Source organism: Benincasa hispida, chromosome 8 (assembly GCF_009727055.1).
Source record: "Benincasa hispida cultivar B227 chromosome 8, ASM972705v1, whole genome shotgun sequence".
Taxonomy (NCBI): domain Eukaryota; kingdom Viridiplantae; phylum Streptophyta; class Magnoliopsida; order Cucurbitales; family Cucurbitaceae; genus Benincasa; species Benincasa hispida.
This window is the reverse complement of record NC_052356.1, coordinates 6201021-6209136: the sequence shown is the minus strand read 5'-3', so window position 1 is coordinate 6209136 and position 8116 is coordinate 6201021.

Here is an 8116-nt window from a genome sequence, read left to right as displayed (position 1 = left end):
TCTAGTAGAGAAGATCTTTGTGGTGGTCTACTTGAAGTTGGAAGCACCAATTCGTGATATTCTGCTGAAATTGAGAAGGATTCATCAAAGGTAATGTATTACTCTAACCCTCTTATGAAATAGTTTTGAAAAACATGTTTTAAACTCAAATTAAGTGTAATTAAGTACTTATTGATTCTGATTTCTTCCGTTGCATGTTAGTATACTCTATCAATTTGTACTTTTGTTCTTGTTTGATTTTATCCTGCTATGCATGCTAATGTGGTTTTATTGATGATATGCATGTTAATGATTTTGAAAATTTGGAAAAAATTTTAAAATTTGTTTGTTAATTGAAAATATTTTTTGATTTGTTCTTTATTGTGTGTTGTTGATGTTGATTATCCATGATGAGACTTGAATATATACGTTGAATGACTTATACTGGAAATATGATAGTAATATCTTGAAGTATAATCTATCCATATCCCTATTTGAGTTTCCCATATCATGAGCACATAGTCACTTCAATTTAGAAACGTTGACTAAAAGTAGAGTCATGTTTAGTATATTTGGTTGTCACTTCGAAAGGCCCCACCGGTTGGAGAGTTGATGCCATGATGGTTTGTAATGTTAGACTAAGAGGAAAGCAAAGAATATTTTGATAGCCTTTGAAAAAAAATATAATAATCACTCATTATCAAGTGCTTAAGAGAAGGATTCTATTTTATGCTTTGTAAAATTTAAATGTGTAGCATAGATGGTGGTAAAAAAGAGCTACCTTTTCTGTGATTAGTTAGGACACTTGGGAATTGACTAGGTACGATTCCCTATAGTGAGTGTGTGAAAGCTAGTACCTCTAGGTAAAATGATGCTAGTTTAGGGCCTTTTGTTGTTAATATTAAGGCACCTTAGTGGACATATTACCTTCTTGAAATGTGTAGATGATTTATGATTGGTGTATGAGCGAGAGTAGAGGAAAACTAGAGAAGCTTTATTGAATCTAGCTATTAGTTTCTAAGTTTTAAATTGAATGTGACTTGCACATACATACATGGGACATGATTAGGTTTGGTCATGGAAGAACATAACGATGGAATTGTTTGAATATTTTTGCTTAAGTTTTCAATTAGTTATTCTTTGAGGAATGAATCACTAGCACATTTACTCAGAAATTTTCTATTTTCTTGTTTATTCTTTGCTCGGGACAAGCAAAATCTTAGATTTGATGTGTTTGCTAGTGATTTTTAGAAATTATGATCGAGAAGTGAATTATACTCAAATAAGCTAAAAGGGACAAAGTTAGGCTATAAGGAGTCAAAATTGAGCAATGAACCAAAAGGAGTGAAGAGAAAAGAGGAAAAATGCCAAGGAAATCAAAGAACAAGGCATTGTAATGCTAGAGTTGTGACGCTGCTGAAAGAATTAACAACATGCATGTAGAAGCAATTTTGTAATGACCGGATCCTTATACATTATGATCCGACCACTACAACATGCATACTTAGACTTTTCTATCATGAAATGAGTTTTGGTGAAAATTTCAAAGAACATATCCAATTTTTTATTAATTAGATAGAAAAGCTATATAAAAAGTTTATTTATCAAAACACCAGGATCCATAAAACATTTGCGTGGTGGTACAAAATGCATATGCCTATGATAGTGAGTTTGATGGTTGGCCATTTGAGCGACGTCCAATTCTGCCATCTACGTTGTATCCTTACCTACAAAGTCTGTAAAAATATAGGATGAGTATATAATATACCCACTAAGTAGTTCTCACGTAGGGTAGTGACCAAATGCACAATCACAAGCAACATGTCATGAAAACATATGCTCGGGACCAAAAACGTATAATAACATGTGGCGGTCGGTTATGCTTCCAACATAAATCTCTCCGCCCTGATAGGAAGATGCACGGACTTAAGTGAAAACTAACCCCATTTAAATGATTCAGCGGCCGTCATCCTGCAGTCAAGTAGGGACCAGAGTTACATCTCAACAAATCAACATTAGCAATAAAACGTAATAAAGTGTGGACTAGAGGGGCTGCAACCATAACATAACCACTTGCCAGACCATAAATTTTCTCCGGCACCTGATAAGGAAGATGAGGAACTTAAGCGGGAAAAACTACACCCACTCAGCACACTGATCTAGCACGCGTCACCTGCAGTCAACGAGCTAGGGCCACACACAGTCGCCAATCCAACACTCAAACCATTCTTACAACACTAAATGTTCAAGATACTTAGCACCTAAAGACAGCACTCTTAATCTTACACCTAAATCCCCTAAACACTTGAATTGCTTAACGATCACATCCGCTGGGAACCAAACACCAATCTTGCATAGCGGTCTGCGGTCCCCTTGTGAAGACAACGTGTCATATATATGATATACATCGCAAATAATTAACCAATGACACATAACTTTATGGAAAACATAAATTTAAAGGAATAACACTTACCATAGAAACCATCTTAGCACTGAGACCGATGAGGAAACTAAAACTATCTTACCTTGAAACCGGCTGGATATACATTACAATTCCTTCCAATTTACTTCTATTATGATCTTGCATCACGTAGAGCTTATCCCATTTTTAGTTAAACCTAACAAGGAAATTTCGAGCGGGTAGCGCCTTACCCGAGGCTTTCTTTCTCTTTTTTACGCCTTATACGAACTTCTATCACTCACACGTTACTCCTTATCACACAAATTCCTTTAGTTACCCTGAGATGTGTTAAAATACTTCGGCCCAAAAGGGTTCCTATTCCTATAGTAGTTTTCAGCGTCTTACTCAGCGTTGTTTGGACAACATAATCCATCACAGGTGGCCTTCTATAGAAATTAACTTAAGCGATTTAAGGACAATTCCTCTCAATAAGACACCTAATCATTGGCCTTAATTGTTCTTACGTTCATCCACTTCTTTGTTGTTTCAATAAATTTTAGGAGTGTGGGTTTCTATGTATAATCCTAAAGAATTCGTGCCAAATCAAATCGCCATCAATCACACGTTTCACAATGTCACAAATCTCGCTTCCTCTTTTGTTCTCCAGAGAATCTCTGACTTTCTTCAGCTTTCATCGTACTGGTTTGGCTCTCAGCGCACTTCTACGCTACTCTCGCACTTCGTCGCTGGTCGCAATCATCGCTCTCGCTGGTCGCACTCTCGCTCTCGTTGGTCTTGGTCACGCTCTCGCTCCCGTTCGCGCTCTCGCTCTTTCCTACTGTCTCGCTAAGACTCTCGCTCTCTCCAATGTTCTCTTCAATCTCGCTAGTTTTCACGCGTGGTTGCCTTCACTGCTTATGGATTCCACTTCTTTTTTTTAACTCTTTCAAATTTTAAGAGTATATGGGCAATTAATTCATCTCCAATTCTTCCAATGAGTAGTGTCCAAACAAAAGTTATCTACTGCTCGTTGTCTCCTGAATTAGCTAGCGTCCAACTTCCAATTAATCCTTCCCTAATTCTGCTCCCTTATTCATTATTTTTGGATAATGAATAAATTTCCAATTAATCCAATAAATTTCCAATTTCCAATTATTCTTTTTTTTTCTTCTCCTAAATTTCCACCCCTTTAAATAAAATTTCGTCCGGCTTATTATTTAATTTCTTGTATGCGTTCAAATCTGGGTCGTTACATTCTTCCCCCCTAAAGAACTTTCGTCCTCGAAAGTTTCTTGATTCTTAAAAAGATAAGGGTATTTGTCTTTCATCTCTTCTTCTCGTTCTCATTGAGCTTCTTCCACTTGCTGATTTTTTCCAGAGAACCTTCACTAAACTTATTTCCCGATTGCGAAGCGACTTCTTCTCTCTTGCTAGGATGCAAACCGAAGTCTCCTCCTATTCCAAGTTTTCACTTATTTGTAGAGGTTCATAATTTACTACGTATGATGGGTCAAATACGTATTTTCGAAGCATCGATACATGAAAGACATTATGTATTGTAGAAAGGGTGGGTGGTAATGCCAATCGGTAAGCTACTTGGCCAATACGTTCTAATATTTCAAAGGGTCCAATGAAGCGAGGGCTAAACTTGCCTTTTCGTCCGAAACGCATAATGCCTTTCATTGGTGCTACCTTTAGAAATATGTGATCTTCTACTTTGAATTCCAACTCTTTTCGATGGTTATCAGCATAATTCTTCTGTCTGCTTTGAGCTGTTCGCATTCTTTCCCCAATTAGCTTAATTGACTCTGATGTTTGCTGCACCAATTCAGGTCCTAGTAGTGTTCACTCCTCAATTTCATCCCCGTGTACAGAAGATCTGCATTTCTTTCTGTATAAGGCTTCGAAGGGAGCCATACCAATTGTCGCCTGATAACTATTATTATAAGCAAATTCTATAAGATGTATCTACGAATCCCATGCTTCAATGAAATCCAAAGTACATGCCCTCAACGTGTCTTCTAGGATTTGATTAACTCATTCTGTTTGGCCATCAGTTTGTGGGTGGAAGGCTGTGCTGAAATTTAGTTGTGTGCCCATTGCTTTCTTGCAATAGTCCGTTTTCATGACATGTTGCTTGTGATTGTGCATTTGATCACTACCCTACGTGAGAACTACTTAGTGGGTATATTATATAATCTCACTATATTTTTTACAGACTTTGTAGGTAAGGATACAGTGTAGATGGCAGAATTAGACGTCCTCAAATAGCCAACCATCAAACTCACTATCATAGGCATATGCATTTTTATACCACTACACAAATGTTTTATGGATCCTGGTGTTTTTTGATAAATAAACTTTTTATATAGCTTTTCTATCTAATTAAATAAAAAATTAGATATGTTCTTTGAAATTTTCACCAAAACTCATTTCATGAATAGAAAAGTCTAAGTATGCATGTCGTAGCGGTCGGAGCATAATGTGTAAGGATCCGGTCGTTACAGTTTTGGTATCAAAGTGTTTGGCCAAATAGGCTCTATTGCATTAGAAGAGTCGTGGTATTTGATGGTCGGCCAGTTAAGTGATGCCCATAGCCATGCCAAATACGCTGGTAAGTGGATTTTTGAACAAGTAATTTAGTAAATAATTTAGTAAACATAGGTATGAGTTAAAAAAACTGATTTTGAGAATACATGACATTCCATCCTTCAATATTTGACGAATCATCCATACATCCAACTATGCATTGAATTGGATAGAAATAATTAACTATTTTCCGCCATATGAACAATTCCATAAGAACAAAAAGTAAATTGTGCCACCTTTATGTTAAGAGACGATGCAAAGTTTTCTGGTGGGAATCCACAAAAGAACAGTCAAAGGTACAGCTCTCATGGCCAGCAATTCAATCAGGCTTTTACAACAAGTATTTCCCTTTTGACAGTGAGATGTCAAAAGGAAGTGGAATTTCTTAATCTTCGTCAAAGAGAACATGTCGGTGGCAGAGTATGAACGAAAATTTAATCGCTTGTCTCACTCTGTCCCTCGACTAGTGGACAACAGAAGAGAAGAAGGTGGAAAGGTTTTATTTGGGGATTAAGAGAAGGCATTCGAGGCATTGTTACTGCTTTCCGACACAAATAGTATGTCTTACCCTCGAGTTGGCCTTACTCATGGAAGTAGATCTTGCTGCCAAAAACCTCAATTCGGAACCGAGGATTCATGCCAAATCAAAAGAGGGAATTCACCCAACAAGGCTTCCAACGTTTCACAACGGAAAGCAAAAATTTTCCCAAAAGCACTCAGGGCATACAGTCACAACAGGAGAGCCGAACATTCACATATTCTAAGTGTAGAAATTGTGGAAACCACCATCAGGGGAAATGTTTTTCGGAACATAAGGGTGATGTTTCAACTGCGGCCAGACGGGTCACTATGCAAAGGCTTGCCCAAAGTTCATCAACCAAGTATTCAACTGCCCAGACCACCTAACCTACTAGTAAACAAGGTTACCAAACAATAGAAAGGACGGGTGTTTGCTGTTACACGTCAAGAGGCAGAGGATCAAGATGCAGTGGTTACAGGTACATTACCCATCCTCAGGTATTATGCCTTCACTTTATTGATTCGGGCTCTAGTCATTCATTCATCTCTACAACATTTGCACAACATGCTCAATTAACATCAAAGCCCTTAGGCCTACATTCTATCTGTAGCTACTCCTACTGAAGTATCTATGTTAGCCCACTCAGTAGTAGAAAACTGTGAATTGTCAGTATCAGGACATAAACTAGGGGTGACCCTTATCATCCTAGACATTAAATGATTTTGATATAATACTAGGTATGGACCTGGTTAGCAGCAAACTATGCAAGCATAGATTGCCATAATAAAGAGGTCATATCTACCTTTCCAATAGGAACCAAGTTTAAGTTTAAAGATTCTAACACACAATCAGTCCCAAGAATAATTTCAATCTTAAAAAACTAAAACATTTGCTCAATCATGGAGCTTGGGCATATTTAGCAAGCGTAGTAGATTTATTGAAACCAAAAGGATGAAATTAAGGACATCCCTATAATAAGAGATTTTGAAGATGTATTCCCAGAAAGCTACCGGATACCACCGAATCGAGGAATAGAATTTTGTATAGATCTAATTTTCCTGGAGCTAAACCAATATCTAAGCACCATATAGAAATGGCACCTGCGGAATTAAAAGACTCAAAATACAATTACAAGAATTTGTTTAGATTAAGGGATTTATACGCCCTAGCGTGTCTCCATGTGGGAGCACTTGTTTTATTTTTAAGAAACAAGGATGGATCAATGCGTCTATGTATTAGATTATCGGGAGTTGAATAAGTTGACAATAAAGAATAAGTATCCACTCACACGCATTGATGACCTATTTGATCAATTACAAGAGAGCCTCAGTATTCTCCAAATAGACTTACGATCTGGATATCAATCAACTACGAATCAAGGAGTCGGATATACCCAAGACTGCTTTCCGAACAAGATATGGGGCATTATGAATTCGTTGTGATGCCCTTTGGATTAACGAATGCTCCCGCAGCCTTCATGGACTTGATGAATAGAATTTTTTAAGGACCATCTTGATAACTTCGTCATCGTATTTATAGATGATATTTTGGTCTTTCCAATCTGAGGCAGAACATGAAAAACATCTTAGGGACGTTCTTTCCATATTAAGAAATGAAAAGTTGTAATGCAAATTCTCTAAGTGTGAGTTTTGGACGCGACAAGTTGCCTACCTAGGGCATATTGTAAAAGCAAGAAGGATCTCAGTGGATCCTACTAAGACTGAAACAGTTAGCAAGTGGCCTCGCCCAACAATAGTCAGTGAAGTGCGCAGCTTCCTTAGATTTAGCAGGATAATTATAGACGATTTGTGAAGAATTTCTCAAGTTATGCATTACCCTTAACCAACCTCACTAAGAAGAATAATCCTTTTGTCTGGAAACCAAGCATGTGAGCAAAGCTTCTAGGAACTAAAAGAAAGGTTGATCACAGCCCCTATTCTCACTATACCTGAACATCAGGGGGTTTAACGTGTACAGTGACGCATCGAAGAAGGGGCTTGGTTGTGTAATTGATGCAACACAGAAGGGTAATAACATATGCTTCAAGGACAACTAAAACTTTATGAACAAAATTATCCCGTTCATGACTTGGAATTGCTGCCGTAGTCTTTGCCTTAAAGATATGGAGACATTACTTATATGGGGAAAAGATCCAACATTTATACAGATCATAAAAGCCTTAAGTACTTCTTTATTACCAAAAGAGTTAAATATGAGGCAACGAAGATGGTTAGAAAATTAGTCAAAGACTAACGATTGTTGAGATCCTCTATCATCCAGGAAAGCTAACTTTGTTGCTGATGCTCTTAGCAGAAAGTCAGCACATACAGCAGCTCTAAGTACCATCTCCAAACACATAATAGATGAATCTCGAAAGAGCTGAGATCTCACTAATCCAGAAACCTTCATAACTCAAATAGCACAGCTAATTGTAAGACCTGCATTTAGGGAATGGAGAAACCAGTCCAATTCTCTACAGCCCCAGACTCTACACTCATCTATCGTGGATGTCTATGTGTACCAAATGATGAAAAAAAAAATCAAGAAAAAAAAAAAGCTCATGAATCATGTTTTTCAATACATCCTGGGAGTACCAAAATGTATCAAGACTTGAAAGCACATTACTG